Genomic DNA, 17,275 nt, shown 5'->3' with positions numbered 1-17,275 from the left:
CATGCTGGCTGGAAAAGTGTACTAAAAATGTCTGAATTGGCTGATGGGGGTGATTTAAAGAGTTGTAACAAGTACCTTGATTGTAATGTTTGTAAAAAGGTTTAAACCCACAGAGTCTCTTACCCCAGAAGTGACAGAGTTAGTGAGTCACCGCTACAGCTGGTTCACATGGACGTAATTGGTCCATTTGCTGTAAGCAGGGGTGGATCACGTTTTTCATTAACAATTGTGGATGACGCCACGCGTTACTCTTGGGTTTTTCCCATGAAGAAGAAGGGTGACGTGTTCACTAAGTTTAAAGGCTGGGTGGCATCTGTGGAAAGATTTCTGTCCATTAAACTCAAAAGGATTCAGACGGACAGAGGTGGCGAATTTATGTCAAATGCTTTTAGAGATTGGTTACAAAAGCGTGGCATTGGGCATAGAAAAACGAACGCTTTTTCCCCAGAGGAGAATGGCGTTGCAGAGCGAAAACATAGATCTTTACAAGATATGATGTTTGCCATGCTTGATGATGCTGATTTGCCCATGTCTTATTGGGGGGAGAGCATGCTCACCTCGTGTTATCTCCAAAATAGGCTCTTTCATCAAACAATAGGTACAACTCCGTACTTTAAATTGTTTCACAAAAAACCCAAAATTGACCATTTGCATGTGTTTGGATCAAAAGCCTGGGTATTAATTCCAAAACAAATGAGAAAGAAGGGAGATCCTAAGACCAAACAGTTAGTGTTTGTGGGTTACCAGGAGCTGGGAAAAGGTTTCCGCTTTGCTGAAGGGACAAATGGCATTGTGATCTCCAGGAATGCCAATTTTTGTGAACATAGTGGCTGGGAGAGACTACATGCCAATACTGAGGTTTGGTTTGAACCTTCTCAGGAGCTTCATGACTCTGAAGGTAAACTTAGAGAATCAGAGTCTGAGGGGGAGGAAAGTTCAGATAAGAGCTCTCAAGAAAATGGAATTAGCCAGAGACCAGTTGCTCAGCAACAAAAGAGAGGTCGTAGTTCTGAGGAGGAAAGTGGGTCAGAAGAAAAAATTTCTCCCAGAAGATCTAAAAGACAAAACAAAGGAGTGCCTCCGGTGCGTTTTTCTCCGGATACTGCAAATGTGTTTAGTGTAATTGCAGAGCCCAAGAGTTTCCAGGAGGTGTTAAAGTTACCAAAAGAGGAGGCAGAGCTCTGGAAACAGGCAATGGAGGAAGAGATGTCCTCTCTGAATGAGCACAAGGTCTTTTCACCAGTAGCAGCGCCTGAGGGGGCAAAGATTGTAGGCTGCAGGTGGGTGTACAAACTTAAACCTCTGGTGACAGGAGAGTACAAATACAAAGCTCGTTTAGTGGCTCAAGGATACTCTCAGAGGCCTGGAAAAGATTATGATGAGATTTTTTCCCCTACTGCTAAGGCGGAAAATGTAAGGCTGATTCTAACGCTTGGAGCAAAGAGAAAACTCCTGTTAAACCATTTTGATATCCAGACTGCATATTTACATGCATCAATATCAGAAGACCTGTATCTAGCTGAACCGCCTGGTTATGAGACAGGTTCCAATAGAGTGTTGAAATTAAACAAAGCTCTATATGGTCTCAAACAGGCTGCAAGATCTTGGAACAAATGTTTCCATGAGGCCTTAGTGTCATTTGGTTTCAAGCAAAGTACAGCTGACAATTGTGTTTATGTACGTGGTACAGGCAGTGATCAAGAGTTTTGTCTGATTTATGTAGATGATGTATTGTATGCTTGCAAAACAGATAAACAAACTAAAAGGTTTGCCAAGCAATTGTCCAGTAAGTTCAAAATGAAAGACTTAGGCCCGGTTAGGACATATCTAGGGTTGGAAGTGTGCTGGGCCCAAGATGGCAGCTGCCTAATTAGTCAGCAGAACAGAGTTAAACAACTACTGACTACATACAGGATGCAGGATTGCAAAGGGGCAGTGGTGCCTATGGATCCAGGTTTCATAAAAACACTTCATATAGATGAGAGTCCTGAATTTGAACATCCTGATGTATATCATTCTGTAATTGGAAGTTTATTGTATCTAGCACAGTGGTCCAGACCTGATATTAGCTATGCAGTAGGCATATTAAGTAGATTGGTCTCAAAACCCACACTAAATGCCTGGAAAGGGGTAAAGCAAGTTCTGAGATACCTCAAACAGACAATTGGCTATATGTTACAATTAAATTCTTCAGAGGATGAAATGTTGGTTTGCTATTGTGATAGTGACTGGGGAAATTTGCCAGATAGAAAATCTGTCACAGGACTAGTCATAATGGTCGGTGGAGCTTTAATCAGCTGGCGGTCACGCAAGCAAGACATTGTAAGTGTGTCATCAACGGAATCCGAGTACGCCGCATTGAGTGAATTGTGCAACGAGGTGATTTATTTCAAGCATTTGTTAGCAGATTTAAATGTAAATTGTGGAGAACCAGTACAAGTTTACATTGATAATCAGGCTTGTATAACCTTAAGTAAAACAGAGGGTTTCAAATCACGTTCCAAACATATCTCCGTAAAATACCAAAATGTACGGTGCTGTGTACAAGACAATATAATCACATGTACTTATGTATCAAGTGAAGAAAATGTAGCAGATGGATTAACTAAACCATTGGCAAAGATAAAGAACAAGCAAATGTGCAAGAGTTTAGGTTTGCTGGAAAAATAATCTCCTACATAGGTGTTATTTGATGTTAATTGTCCAGCAGAATCTGTGAGGGGGTGTTCAGTTTCTGTTAATTGATTCTCATGAAAACTTACAGATTCTGGCTTCACACAATTAACTCAAGGCAGTGTCAATTTACTCTTGGCAGAAAGCCAAGGTCTGCTTGACCTAGAAACTACTTACTCTGATTGGTTAACGACCAGCACTCAACTCTGTTATCTAGGAATGCTAGCACAGTTTGGTGTGGTAGGTGTGTTAGGAGTAGGAGTGCTGTGTATGGTTAAGAGAGAGAGAAAGAAAGGATTTATTTTGCTTTGCTTTGTATGCAGAAACTCTGCTGGTTTCTTTTTCCTTTTAATAAATCCTGTAAATAGTTATTCTGAGTCTAGCTGACTAGTCATTTCCACCTCAACTAGCTTCTTTGCTGTGCAGGAAAACTCTGCTACGTTTGGGCTAAAGCCATTAGAGCTATGCCTGACACTTCAAAGTTCCATGAGTTCAATGGATGCAAAGCGCAGCAGCCCAAGTCCTGACGGAGCGTGTTCCAGTGGTCACATTGATGGAACCAGAACTGCAGGTGGAACAATACCTTTTAAGAGTTTCTCTTGCTTTCTGTTTTAATTGGTAAGCTGAGCTTGGTATGGAGCTAATTCAAATGGAATATAGATACCCCAGAGACCCAGGGCTTTGAGCACCAACTAATGTCTGCTTCTGGGATGAGCTTGCATGACACGGTCTTTCCAAGAATGACTGAAAGAAATACTTACAGGGCGGGGAACCGTGTTGTTTGGAAGGGCGGCCCTGACCTGTCTTTCCCGCTGCTCTGGGGAAACAGCACCTAGACAGACTAGGAGGGAATGGTCTGGACAGACAATGCTTGGCTGCCTTCTCAGCACAATATCCTTCCCGGTATCATCATTATCTTCCTACTTGCTCTTGTGCAAACAGTTCCCATCTAGGTCACCCCATATGCTTTTGGATGGAGGAACAGGTCCAGCTACACTTTCCAGTGCCAGAGCAGTCAAAGTGATACCACCGAATAAGGCAAGGGATCCCGGGGTCTGCCTCTCGTCCAGCGGTCTGTGGCGGAAACCCTTCAGCTCCACAATTTGTTTTATTTACCGTATCTCATAAAATTTATACACTGCTTGACTGTGGAAAAGGAAGAAGCTCAAAGTGGTTTGCAAAACAATAAAATGATCGATAAGAAATATAAGGACTTTCAGAAAAGTAAAATAACAAGAGGCCAAATGAGGATTAAAACCTGCACCAGCTTTCTAAACATCTGGGCAGACTTGTCTATAAGATATTGTTTCTAATGGGTGGAACTCTGGAGGGTAGGACTCGAACCAATGGCTTCAAGTTACGAGAAAGGAGATTCTGACAGTAAGAGCTGTTTTGACAGTGGAAGGGTCTCCCTTGGAAGATGGTGGACTCTCCTTCCTTGAAGGTTGGGGGGGGCATCTGTCTTTAGTCAAGATTTCCGTATTGAAGGGGGTTGTACTACATGGGCCTCAGGAGTAACTTCCAACTCTACAATGCGATGGTTTTAGGTACCATGAAGGAGCCTGCCTTGGATCAATAGGTGGTGAGTTCCAACGGGTTGGCGCTGCTACTTTCAAAGATCATTCTGAGATTTAATCATTTCGTAGCTTGTTTCAAAGGCTGTGGTCTCAGCTGTTTCTTCAGTTGGCCAGCATGACTGGGCAGGGGGCACCCTTTCAGGACTGCAGTGCCCTATGAGGAGTGCGGGGAGCATTCACGCGACACGCCTACACTGCGGCCAGCACACTGATGTGTCGCAATGGAGTTTGGAAAGCTCTGACCTAGAAAAAGGGACTGATTTGGCAAGCTTGCTCTTATACCTTCTGCCCCCACTGCTGCAGACTGCTGGGAGACCGAGGAACGGTGGGAGTTATCAGCTGGAAAACCCCCCAAGGAAGGAAGGCCCAGGGCCCAGGGATTGGTGGTAGAACGATGATGAGTAGTCAGAGGGAGAAGATCGGGAAGAGGAGGTGTCAGACGCTGAAGAGAATCATGTTGCTGTTGTTTAGTCGTTTAGTCGTGTCCGACTCTTCATGCCCCCCTGGACCAGAGCACGCCAGGCACTCCTGTCTTCCACTGCCTCCCGCAGTTTGGTCAAACTCATGTTTGTAGCTTCGAGAACACTGTCCAACCATCTCGTCCTCTGTCGTCCCCTTCTCCTTGTGCCCTCAATCATAGAATTGTATCATAGAATCATAGAATTGTAGAGTTGTAAAGGACCCCAAATGTCATCTAGTCCAACCCTCTGCAGTGCAGGAATCTCAGCTAAATCAGCCATGATGGCTGGCCATCCAACCTCTGCTTAAAAACCTCCACAACATCCTGAGGGAGACCGTTCTACAGTTGAACAGCTCTTACTGTCAGAACGTTCTTCTTGATGTACAATTGGAATCTCCATTTTTGTAACTTGAAGCCAGTCCTACCCCCCAGAGAAGGAGAAAACAAGCTTGTTCCCTCTCATTTGACAGCCCTTGAAATATTTGAAGATGGCTCTCAGTCTCCTCTTTTCCAGGCTAAACATAACTAGCTCCTTCAACTGTTCCTCACAAGGCAAGATGAGCCTGGATCATCTTGGTCGCCCTGCTTTGCACACCTTCTAGCATGTCAACATGCTTCTGAAACTGTGGTGCCCAGAACTGGACATGGTATTCCAGGTGTGGTCTGACCAAGGCAGAATAGAGAGGGACTATGACCTCCCTTGATCTGGACCCTAGACTTCTGTTGATGCTGCATATATAGTGGATACTCGGGTTGCAAACATGATCTCTGCAGGAAGCACGTTCGCAACCCGCAGTGTTCGCAACCTGCACACGCGGGTTGCGATTCGGCGCTTCTGCGCATGAGCAAAGCACAATTTAGCACTTCTGCGCATGCACGTTCCAGTACTTCCGGGTTTCGGCGCATCCGTAACCCAAAAAAACGCAACTAGAGGCGTCTGTAACCCGAGGTACAACTGTATATTATTTCAAACACAGCAGAATCATAGAACACACTACTTTTAAAGCCAAACCGTTCACTTTTGGTATTACCCTTGGAGGGCTATGGAGGAGCTGTGATCAGAATGAATGAGGAAGACAGGTCTTCTGCATGCATTTACATAGAATAATAGATTTGTAGAGTTGGGCATCCTGAGAGCGAGAGGGGTCTCTTTCCTCTCTGCCTTCACATATCCCAAGAAGGCTACAGTGAGACTGAAGAAGTGCTGGTCAAATGCCTGCTGAAAACTTTGCTATTCCACCAGGCCTATGTAGGCAGTTAAAAAGAAATCCTTCCACAATGTTAATCGATGCCTTTAAAAAAATATTGCTATTTATTCAAACATGTACATACCCATTACAAAGTATATGTTATAATATACTGAGTCTAGTCTCCAGGGACGTCCCTGATTTAGAGAAGCTGTCCCATTTCTGATTTGATGCCAAAATCTCCCTCTTTTCATTGGAGAAATGTTGGAGGGTATGGAGTTATCTGACCCCCAAGCCGTCTGAAGGCAATCCTGTACAGGGAAGTGGTTTTTTTTTTTAAGTGTTTAATTTTTTATTGTGTATTGATATATGTTGGAAGCCTCTCAGAGTGGCTGGGGCAACCCAGTAAGATGTGTGGGGTATAAATAGAAAAATTATCATTATGGAATCGGACGTCCTATTTTCATTGGAGAAATGTTGGAGGGCATGAGATTGCAGGGGGAACAAGAGTGTCTCTTGCTTTCTCTTTTAATTGGTAAGTAAGCTGGTCTTAAGGTAAAGGTAAAGGGACCCCTGACCATAAGGTCCAGTCATGGACGATTCTGGGGCTGCGGCGCTCATCTTGATTTACTGGCCGACCTTCTGATTGGCAAGCCCTAGGCTCTGTGGTTTAACACAGCGCCACTCACGTCCCTTTAAGCTGACCTTAGGATGGGGCTAATACAAGTGGAGTAATACCCCAGAGACCTTTGACTTCAAGCATCACCTAACTTCTCCTGCTTCTGGGATGTGTTTCATGACATGGGAGTCTGGTGGGTGACAGAAAGGCAGGCTCACTGGATTGGGAACTGTGTTGTTTTTAATAATAATAATAATTTATTACTTATACCCCCATTCATCTGGCTGGGTTTCCTCAGCCACTCTGGGCGGCTTCCAACAAGAGATTAAAAATACATTAAATCTGCCATCCCAAACCTGTCTTTCCTGCTACTTTGGGGAAACAGCGCCTAGGCAGACTGGGAGAGGACATTGTCCTGGACAAACAATGCTTGGCTGCTGCTCCCAGCACAATATCCTTCCCGGTAGCATCATTATCTTCCTCCTCGTCATGCTCTTGTGAAAACAGTCCCCATCTGGGTCATCCCAAATGCTGTTGGATGGAGAAGCATTTTCAGCTATGCTTCCCAGTGGCACAGCCATCAAAGTTGTATTTAATGCATGGAATTTATACACTGCTTGATTGTAAAAAGAAGAAGCTCAAAGCAGTTTACGAAGGAGAGAGAATGATACAATTATCCATAAGAAATATAAGGACTTTCAAAAAGTTAAAATAATAATAGGCTGGAAACAGATTAAAACTCACATCAGCTTTGTAAACATGTGGACAGGAGTGTCTAAACAAAAACACATTGCAGAACATCAATGATAAAAACACAATAAAAACATACCAAGAATGCAAAAGCCTTTGACTGTGTCGACCACAGCAAACTATGGCAAGTTCTTAAAGAAATGGGAGTGCCTGATCACCTCATCTGTCTCCTGAGAAATCTCTATGTGGGACAAGAAGCTACAGTTAGAACTGGATATGGAACAACTGATTGGTTCAAAATTGGGAAAGGAGTACGGCAAGGCTGTATATTGTCTCCCTGCTTATTTAACTTATATGCAGAATTCATCATGCGAAAGGCTGGGCTGGATGAATCCCAAGCCGGAATTAAGATCGCCGGAAGAAATATCAACAACCTCAGATATGCAGATGACACAACCTTGATGGCAGAAAGTGAGGAGGAATTAAAGAACCTTTTAATGAGGGTGAAAGAGGAGAGCACGAAATATGGTCTGAAGTTCAACATCAAAAAAACAAAGATCATGGCCACTGGGCCCATCACCTCCTGGCAAACAGAAAGGGGGAAAATGGAGGCAGTGAGAGATTTTACTTTCTTGGGCTCCATGATCACTGCAGATGGTGACAGCAGTCACGAAATTAAAATATGCCTGCTTCTTGTTAGAAAAGCAATGACAAACCTAGACAGCATCTTAAAAAGCAGAGACATCACCTTGTGAACAAAGGTCCGTATAGTTAAAGCTATGGTTTTCCCAGTAGTGATGTATGGAAGTGAGAGCTGGCCCATAAAGAAGGCTGATCACCGAAGAATGGATGCTTTTGAATTCTGGTGCTGGAGGAGACTCTTGAGAGTCCCATGGACTGCAAGAAGATCAAACCTCTCCATTCTTGAGGAAATCAGTCCTGAGTGTTCGCTGGAAGGACAGATCCTGAAGCTGAGGCTCCAAGACTTTGGCCACCTCATGAGAAGAGAAGACTCCCTGGAAAAGACCCTGATGTTGGAAAAGATGGAGGGCACAAGGAGAAGGGGACGAAGGAGGACGAGATGGTTGGATGGTGTTCTTGAAGCTACCAGCATGAGTCTGACCAAACTGTGGGAGGCAGTGGAAGACACGAGTGCCTGGTGTGCTCTGGTCCAGGGGGTCACGAAGAGTCGGACATAGCTAAACAATTAAACAACAATAACAACAAAAAACATGTGAAAAGGACCCAGGCATCTTAGTAGAGCCTTAATATGGGTCATTGGGTGATGTGACTCCGCAAACATATTGTTTGCCTCCTCTTCAAGCAGAGCCTCTAGCTCTCTTTCCTGGGAAGCACTCAGATAGATGTTTGCCCAATTGCTCCCTAAATACACCCACTCTCGCCCTTCTAGCATGGCTTTCCACTGCCCATAATAAATTACTATTTCTGCAGCACTACAACCCTTAGACACATAGACCCAAAAGCATTTCATCCCCATCCCAGCCAGTTGGGCAGCTGTCGTAAGGCACAAAGGACAGCTGCAAGGAAGAGTCCCACCTTCAAACAACCATATCCTGACTAAGCTGTTATACTAAACCTTGACCGTGCTTAAGCAAGCAGAGGGAAGCTCCAAGATGTGGTAAGAAGCCAGAGGAGGGGAAGCAGGTTAGTGGCAAAGTGAGCAGCATTTTTGACTTGCGGTAACTAGCTGCACCTTTTTACTGGCCCATATATGCAAAACTCTCTTGTTAGAGCGGTGGCAAAAACAATGACATGCATTCCAAGAACGGTGGGAAGCCCTCAAGCAGAATAGAAGCACAGGAGTCCTCTGCCTGCTCATGGTTTCCAGGAACTGGGATTCAGAAGCATTTCTGTGCCCAACTATGCAGGCAAAGCATAGCCATCCTGGCTAGAAGCCATCAGTGGCCCTCCATGAATTGGTCTAGCCCTCTTTTAAAACCATCCACGTTAATGGCACCAACTGCCTCCTGAAGCAGCAAATTCCACAGTTTATAAAGCATAATAATAATAATAATAATAATAATAATAATTTATTATTTATACCCCACCCATCTGGCTGGGTTTCCCCAGCCACTCTGGGCGGCTTCCAACAAAACACTAAAATACAATAACCTATTAAACATTAAAAGCTTCCCTAAACAGGGCTGCCTTCAGATGTCTTCTAAAAGTCTGGTAGTTATTTTTCTCTTTGACATCTGGTGAGAGGGCGTTCCACAGGGCGGGTGCCACCACCGAGAAGGCCCTCTGCCTTGTTCCCTGTAACTTGGCTTCTTGCAGTGAGGGAACCGCCAGAAGGCCCTCAGTGCTGGACCTCAGTGTCCGGGCTGAACGATGGGGGTGGAGATGCTCCTTCAGGTATACAGGACCAAGGCCGTATAGGGCTTTCAAGGTCAGCACCAACACTTTGAATTGTGCTCGGAAATGTACTGGGAGCCAATGCAGATCTCTCAGGGCTGGTGTTATGTGGTCTTGGCGGCCGCTCCCAGTCACCAGTCTAGCTGCTGCATTCTGGATTAGTTCTCATTTCTGGGTCACCTTCAAAGGTAGCCCCACGTAGAGCGTGTGGCAGTAGTCCAAGCTGGAGATAACTAAACATGCGCCACCCTGGCGAGACAGTCCGCGGGCAGGTAGGGTCTCATCCTGCGTACCAGATGGAGCTGGTAGACAGCCGCCCTGGACACAGAATTGACCTGCGCCTCCATGGAGAGCTGTGAGTCCAGAATGACTCCGAGGTTGTGCACCTGGCCCTTCAGGGGCACAGTTACCCCATTCAGGACCTGGTAGTCCTCCACACCTGCCTGCCTCCTGTCCCCCAAAAACAGTACTTCTGTCTGGTCAGGATTCAACCTACATCTGTTTGCCGCATCAAGAAGGACTTCCTTTTATCCACCCTGAATCCAACCATTTCCAGTTAGACATTGGATGTCCATGGATGTCCATGATGTTATGAGAGTTGCCAGAAAAACTTTACCGTATTTCTCCATGCCACACATCATTTTATGAACCTCTATCCTGTTACCTGACTTGTATTTTCTCTAAGCTAAAGAAATCCCAAATGTTGCAACTTTTCTTTGTAGGGCTTGGGCTCCATCCCTTTCCTAGTTTTGGTTGCCAGCTGCACTGGCTCCTGGTGGAGTACAGGGTCAGGTTTAAGGTGCTGGTTTTAACCTTTAAAGCCCTATACAGCCTAGGACCCTCGTACCTACAGGACCGCCTCTCCTTGTATGCCCCACAGAGGACCTTACGGTCAGTGGCAGAGCTGGCGCATGTCCAGGGGGGCATGGCTCGCATCCTGGGGGTGTGATGCACTGCCTGCAGGGGCATGGTGCACAGCACGGGCAAGGGAACAGCCTCGATGGCAACCCCCTGGGATCACGCTGCCGGAGGTGGTGCACTCCCCTTGCCCCCCTCTTCCTCCGCCAGTGCTTACGGTCTGCTAACAATAACACCTTGAAGATCCCAGGCCCTAGGGAAATTAGACTGGCCTCGACTACAGCCAGGGCCTTTTTGGCCGTGGCCCCGGCCTGCTGGAACGCTCTCCCCCAAGAGACCAGGGCACTGCGGGATTTGACATCTTTCCACAGGGCCTGCAAGACGGAGCTGTTCTGCCATGCCTTTGGGCAGGATGCAGTTTGACTTACTTTCCTTTGTATAAAACATGCCCGAAGGAGGCCCCCAACCCGCTCACAGGTCCTTGTATGACCGGTGGAAACAGTTGGTCCTGGCATTTATTAACCACTCTCAGTTCCACCCTGATAATTGCCACCTGCCCAGATTTTAACTTGTATGAATTAATTTTAATATGTATTTTAATTAATTGATGTCTGTTTTTATGCTTATTGCGTTGTTTTTATGATGTTAGCCACTCTGAGCTCAACCTCGGCTGAGGAGGGTGGGATACAAATAAAAATTTGTTGTTGTTGTTGTTGTTTAGTCGTTTAGTCGTGTCCGACTCTTCGTGACCCCCTGGACCAGAGCACCCCAGGCACTCCTGTCTTCCACTGCCTCCCACAGTTTGGTCAAACTCATGCTGGTAGCTTCAAGAACACTGTCCAACCATCTCGTCCTCTGTCATCCCCTTCTCCTTGTGCCCTCCATCTTTCCCAACACCAGGGTCTTTTCCAGGGACTCTTCTCTTCTCATGAGGTGGCCAAAGTCTTGGAGCCTCAGCTTCAGGATCTGTCCTTCCAGCGAACACTCAGGACTGATTTCCTTCAGAATGGAGAGGTTTGATCTTCTTGCAGTCCGTGGGACTCTAAAGAGTCTCCTCCAGCACCAGAATTCAAAAGCATCCATTCTTCGGCGAACAGCCTTCTGTGTGGTCCAGCTCTCACTTCCATACATCACTACTGGGAAAACCATAGCTTTAACTATAAGGACCTTAATTTATTATTATTATATAGAATCATAGAATCATAGAATCATAGAGTTGGAAGAGACCACAAGGGTCATCGAGTCCAACCCCCTGCCAAGCAGGAAACACCATCAGAGCACTCCTGACATATGGTTGTCAAGCCTCTGCTTAAAGGCCTCCAAAGAAGGAGACTCCACCACACTCCTTGGCAGCAAATTCCACTGTCGAACAGCTCTTACTGTCAGGAAGTTCTTCCTAATGTTGAGGTGGAATCTTCTTTCTTGTAGTTTGGATCCATTGCTCCGTGTCCGCTTCTCTGGAGCAGCAGAAAACAACCTTTCTCCCTCCTCTATGTGACATCCTTTTCTATATTTGAACATGGCTATCATATCACCCCTTAACCTCCTCTTCTCCAGGCTAAACATGCCCAGCTCCCTTAGCCGATCCTCATAAGGCATTGTTTCCAGGCCTTTGACCATTTTGGTTGCCCTCCTCTGTACACGTTCTAGTTTGTCAGTGTCCTTCTTGAACTGTGGTGCCCAGAACTGGACACAGTACTCCAGGTGAGGTCTGACCAGAGCAGAATACAGTGGCACTATAACTTCCCTTGATCTAGATGCTATACTCCTATTGATGCAGCCCAGAATTGCATTGGCTTTTTTAGCTGCCGCGTCACACTGTTGGCTCATGTTAAGTTTGTGGTCAACCAAGACTCCTAGATCCTTTTCACATGTACTGCTCTCAAGCCAGGTGTCACCCATCTTGTATTTGTGCCTCTCATTTTTTTTGCCCAAGTGCAATACTTTACATTTCTCCCTGTTAAAATTCATCTTGTTTGTTTTGGCCCAGTTCTCTAATCTGTCAAGGTCGTTTTGAAGTGTGATCCTGTCTTCTGGGGTGTTAGCCACCCCTCCCAGTTTGGTGTCATCTGCAAATTTGATCAGGATGCCCTTGAGTCCATCATCCAAGTCGTTGATAAAGATGTTGAATAAGACCGGGCCCAAGACAGAACCCTGTGGCACCCCACTCTTCTCCAGGATGAAGAGGAACCATTGATGAGCACCCTTTGGGTCCGGTCAGTCAGCCAGTTACAAATCCACTGGGTGGTAGCATAGTCAAGACCGCATTTTACCAGCTTCTTTACAAGAATATCATGGGGCACCTTGTCAAATGCCTTGCTGAAATCAAGGTAGACTACATCCACTGCGTTCCCTTCATCTACCAGGCTTGTAATTCTGTCAAAAAATGAGATCAGGTTAGTCTGACATGACTTATTTTTCAGAAATCCATGCTGACTATTGGTGATCACAGCATTCCTTTCTAGGTGCTCACAGATTGTTTGCTTAATGATCTGCTCCAGAATCTTCCCTGGTATTGATGTTAGACTGACTGGGCGGTAATTATTTGGGTCCTCTCTTTTCCCCTTTTTGAAAATAGGGACAACATTTGCCCTCCTCCAGTCTGCCGGGACTTCGCCTGTTCTCCAGGAATTCTCAAAGATGACTGCCAGTGGTTCTGAGATCACATCTGCCAGTTCTTTTAATACTCTTGGATGCAGTTCATCTGGCCCTGGAGACTTGAATACATCTAAACTTGCCAAGTATTCTTGTACTATCTCCTTAGTTATTCTGGGCTGTGTTTTCTCTGCTGAATCATTTCCTCCAAATTCTTCAGGTCGGGCATTGTTTTCTTTATCGGAGAAGACTGAGGCAAAGAAGGCATTGAGGAGTTCAGCCCTTTCTGTGTCCCCTGTTTGCATTTCACCATCTTCTCCTCTGAGTGACCCCACTGTTTCTTTGTTCTTCCTTTTGCTACGAACATACCCATAGAAGCCTTTTTTGTTGCTTTTAACCTCTCTAGCAAGCCTGAGTTCATTCTGTGCTTTAGCTTTTCTGACTTTGTGTCTACACGTGCTGGCTATTTGTTTGAATTCCTCTTTGGTGGTTTCCCCCCTTTTCCATTTTTTGTACACATCCTTTTTTAATCTTAACTCAGTTAAAAGTTCTTTAGATAGCCACCATGGCTTCTTTAGGCACCTTCCATGTTTCTGTCTCATTGGTATTGCCTGAAGTTGTGCTTTTACTATCTCCCTCTTAACAAACTCCCAGCCATCATGAACTCCCTTTCCTTTTAGCATTACTGTCCATGGGATCTCACCCAGCACTTCCCTAAGTTTTATGAAGTCGGCTTTCTTAAAGTCAAGAAATTGAGTCCTAGTATGCTTGGCTGCTCCTTTCCGTTGTATATTATTATTAACTTTTCTTTGTAGCTCTTGGGCTCCATCCCTTTCCTAGTCTTGGTTGCCCTTTTCTGAACCTTTGCAGAAAAAACATCCTATCGAGGGAAGGTGGTCAGAACTGCACATGGTATTCCAAATGTTTTCTCCATCTTCCAGTTCAAACGGTTAAGGGGTTTGCTTGTTTTCTGCAAGCCTGTGGTTCTTTGAACATGGCAGAAGGTGCTTGGTGGGCCCAGAAGGGCTGCACAGTGAAGTGGTCTGCTGATTGCGCTTGGAAGAGAGCATGAGGAGGCAAGAGGAGCCCCCTGCGCTGGATCAGGCCAAAGACCCTGCTGCCGCGCCATCATTCCATCCTCACTGTGGCCAACCAGAAGCATCAGGGAAGCCTCTGAGTGGGACATGTGCTGTTGTGTCTCTGAATGGGGAAATGGGGACTATATTGCAAAACAACCTCATTGATCTTCCCTTGTACAGGGACCACAACCTGTGCAATACATGCGTCTCATCATTTCTTGTGCAATGATGGCCTCACCTTCCTACAGCCAATTAAATCTGGGCAGGACTCCCCTGAGGATGTGGCCTTATAAAGCACCTGGCTACAGGCTGGAGAGCACTCTGCTCTGCCTAACCATGAAGTCTGGTGGCCTCGTCTTCTTCCTCGTGGGGCTCTTTGCTCTCTGTGCCATGATGCCCTCTGCCTCAGCCCAAGGTATGTGACCCCACTGGGGCCAATCCTTCTGATGCTGCTTTGTGTGGGCCTCCAAGTGGGACCCCCTTCACCCCACACCCCCAAAGCCTTCCTGGTGTGGAGTCCAGACTCTTCAGAGGAGCAGAGGCACCGCTATACCTGGGAATGTTGTAGGTGGCTCCACAGCGAATCCTTCAATGTGTTGCCATCTCCTGTAGGAAACCAGAGAGTTCTTATGGATGGGAGGAAGGAAGAGAAGTGGGGTGATAGCTGAGGAAGGGAAGGGGGGTGGAGATGGAGGCACCTCCCCAACACACACAAGCAACTAAAGGTGGCCCTTAAAGCTGCAGCTCAGGAGTTAAGCAGGTGCAGAAAGGAGGTCTCTGGTGCCCAGTCCATAGCTGGAAAGAACTTGGCCACTGTGGGAGACGTTAGCCAGCCCCAGCAAAGACTGATCCAATTGCAACCCAGATGTTCAACTCTGTGCTCAGAGGGAGGAGAAAAACAGGAGGAAACTTATTCATCTGGGCTGTGCTCATCCTATAAAGGCTGGGTTAAATAAAGGCTTTTCCAATGTTGTCTCTGAGCCATAATGATGTTCTTTGTTTCAGGGAAGCCTGGAAATTGCCCTTTCCATGCTCCAGCACATAAGCCACCTTGCATTAAGTGGTGTACTACAGATTATGATTGTCCTTCCGTCCAGAAATGCTGCTCAAAATTTTGCTCCATGGTCTGCGAAAACCCAAGTAAGATGCTGAGCCCCTTGTGGATGATTTATTGTTATTTATTGCCCCCCCTTTCCCTTCACTATGGGCTCCCAGTGTGTGTTGCAGTTTGAAACTGCAGTTAAAACAAATTGCAGTCTCAGGAACAGAGTTGGTCCCCCCCAAAATGTAGATATCTATCAGGTGGGAACAACATAATGAGGGTGTCAGACACACCTCTGTGGGAAGGGAGTTCCCCCAACTTAGGGGCTGCCCCAGAGATGACTTTGTCAAGGTGGAGGAACTGCCAAGAGAGCCCGCCTGCTGATGTTTACTCCCAAGAGTGTCCGCAAGTATGGAGAAGCTCTCTCAGATTGTTGGTGCCTAAGTTATTTAGGGCTTTTGACATTAATGTAGGCACCTTGAATGGAGTCAAGAAAGGAACTAGGTGGGCTGAAGACAGCAGTTCTGCACAAATTGTCCAAGTTTTGCTCAAGGAGTTTTGCCTGTTGCCTCTGAATTGACAGCTAAGAGATGGTCCATAATTATGACATGGGAACAGGGCGATGGGGCCAAGGCTCTGTCAATGAGCACCTTGGTCCCAGGCTCCATCTGGGCATCTCCAGGTAAGGGAAACCCTTGTCGTTTGCCTAGTTAGGGTGATGAGCACCGATCTCTCTAGGGTTCTTGGGTGCCTGAACACTCTTTTACTCCCGCAGCAAAGTGATGGCAGTGATGTACAGCCTGAAATCCCTGCAACTTCTACAGTTTTGGAGAGGTGAACCCAGCACCCAAGGAGTGAAGGCAACGATAGACCCAGCTCCCTCTTGGCCCAGTGGGCCCAATCCAGCTTCCTTCCCTGCCTGCAATAAAATGATCCCTGTGCCTGCATACCAGAGTGTCTTGTTCTTGAGTCTTGCTTGCTTATATCTTTCCAAAAGGGAAACATACAGCCAGGGAAGGGCAGCTTCGCAATGGGGCAGAGTTAGCAGGGGAAATGCACTGGGTGAAGGGCGAAGGGTCACTGTCCGTTGGGGGGGTAGAAGCCGGAGAACTAAGGCCATTGATTTAAAACAGGTTGGGTGTAACAGGATCTTGCAAGTCAAATAATGCACCTCTCTCTTGACTTCCATCCCTAGTTCCCAAACATTTGACTAATGAAGCAGGGCTTGCTGTGTCTTAAGTGTTGCCTCTGGGACCCAGGTCCTTTGTGGTCTCCCTCCTGGAGTGTGTTGCTGCTTTTGTGCCCACCTTTCTCTTCTGAAATCAACTGGACACAGGACAGCACCAGCTGTGTGCACAGGACCCCCCTGCAGTTCTGGGCAGGGAGGGTGACCAGAACTCCTGGGGTCTCTTCCTCTGGTTATTCAGCAGCCAAGAGCTGATTCCTGTTCCACACAGAGTCCAAAGTGGCAGCATTGTGGGGCCCTCAGGTGGAAGACTCAGGTGGGAGCAGTGTGAATATGAGGAATCCTAACCAAATGGACGGACGCGGGTGGCGCTGTTTGTTAAACCACAGAGCCTGTCGTTGTTTAGTCGTTTAGTCGTGTCCGACTCTTCATGACCCCATGGACCAGAGCACGCCAGACACTTCTGTCTTCCACTGCCTCCCACAGTTTAGAAGAAGAAGAAGAAGAAGAGTTTGGATTTGATATCCTACCTTTCACTCCCCTTCAGGAGTCTCTAAGCGGCTAACATTCTCCTTTCCCTTCCTCCCCCACAACAAACACTCTGTGAGGTCAGTGGGGCTGAGAGACTTCAGAGAAGTGTGACTGGTCCAAGGTCACCCAGCAGTTGCATGTGGAGGAGCGAAGACGCGAACCCGGTTCCCCAAATTACGAGAGTACCGCTCTTAACCACTACACCACACTGGCTCTCCAAACTCATGCTGGTAGCTTCGAGAACACTCGTCCTCTGTCGTCCCCTTCTCCTTGTGCCCTCCATCTTTCCCAACATCAGGGTCTTTTCCAGGGAGTCTTCTCTTCTCATGAGGTGGCCAAAGTCTTGGAGCCTCAGCTTCAGGATCCGTCCTTCCAGTGAGCACTCAGGGCTGATTTCCGTAA

At 46.6% G+C, this 17,275-nt stretch overlaps 1 long non-coding RNA gene across 1 annotated transcript; it reads left to right on the top strand.

Annotated features, from left to right (window-relative positions):
* The first annotated feature begins 1,006 nt into the window (after positions 1-1,006).
* On the top strand, positions 1,007-3,044 carry LOC310680483. Its single transcript, XR_014512809.1, has 2 exons — positions 1,007-1,284; positions 1,751-3,044. It is a non-coding gene; the product is annotated as an uncharacterized lncRNA (long non-coding RNA).
* Positions 3,045-17,275: the final 14,231 nt, after the last annotated feature.

This window comes from Podarcis tiliguerta (genome assembly GCF_965153285.1).
Source record: "Podarcis tiliguerta genome assembly, chromosome: 6".
Taxonomy (NCBI): domain Eukaryota; kingdom Metazoa; phylum Chordata; class Lepidosauria; order Squamata; family Lacertidae; genus Podarcis; species Podarcis tiliguerta.
The sequence above is the reverse complement of the archived record's forward strand: the minus strand, read 5'-3'. Positions and strand labels throughout refer to the sequence as shown.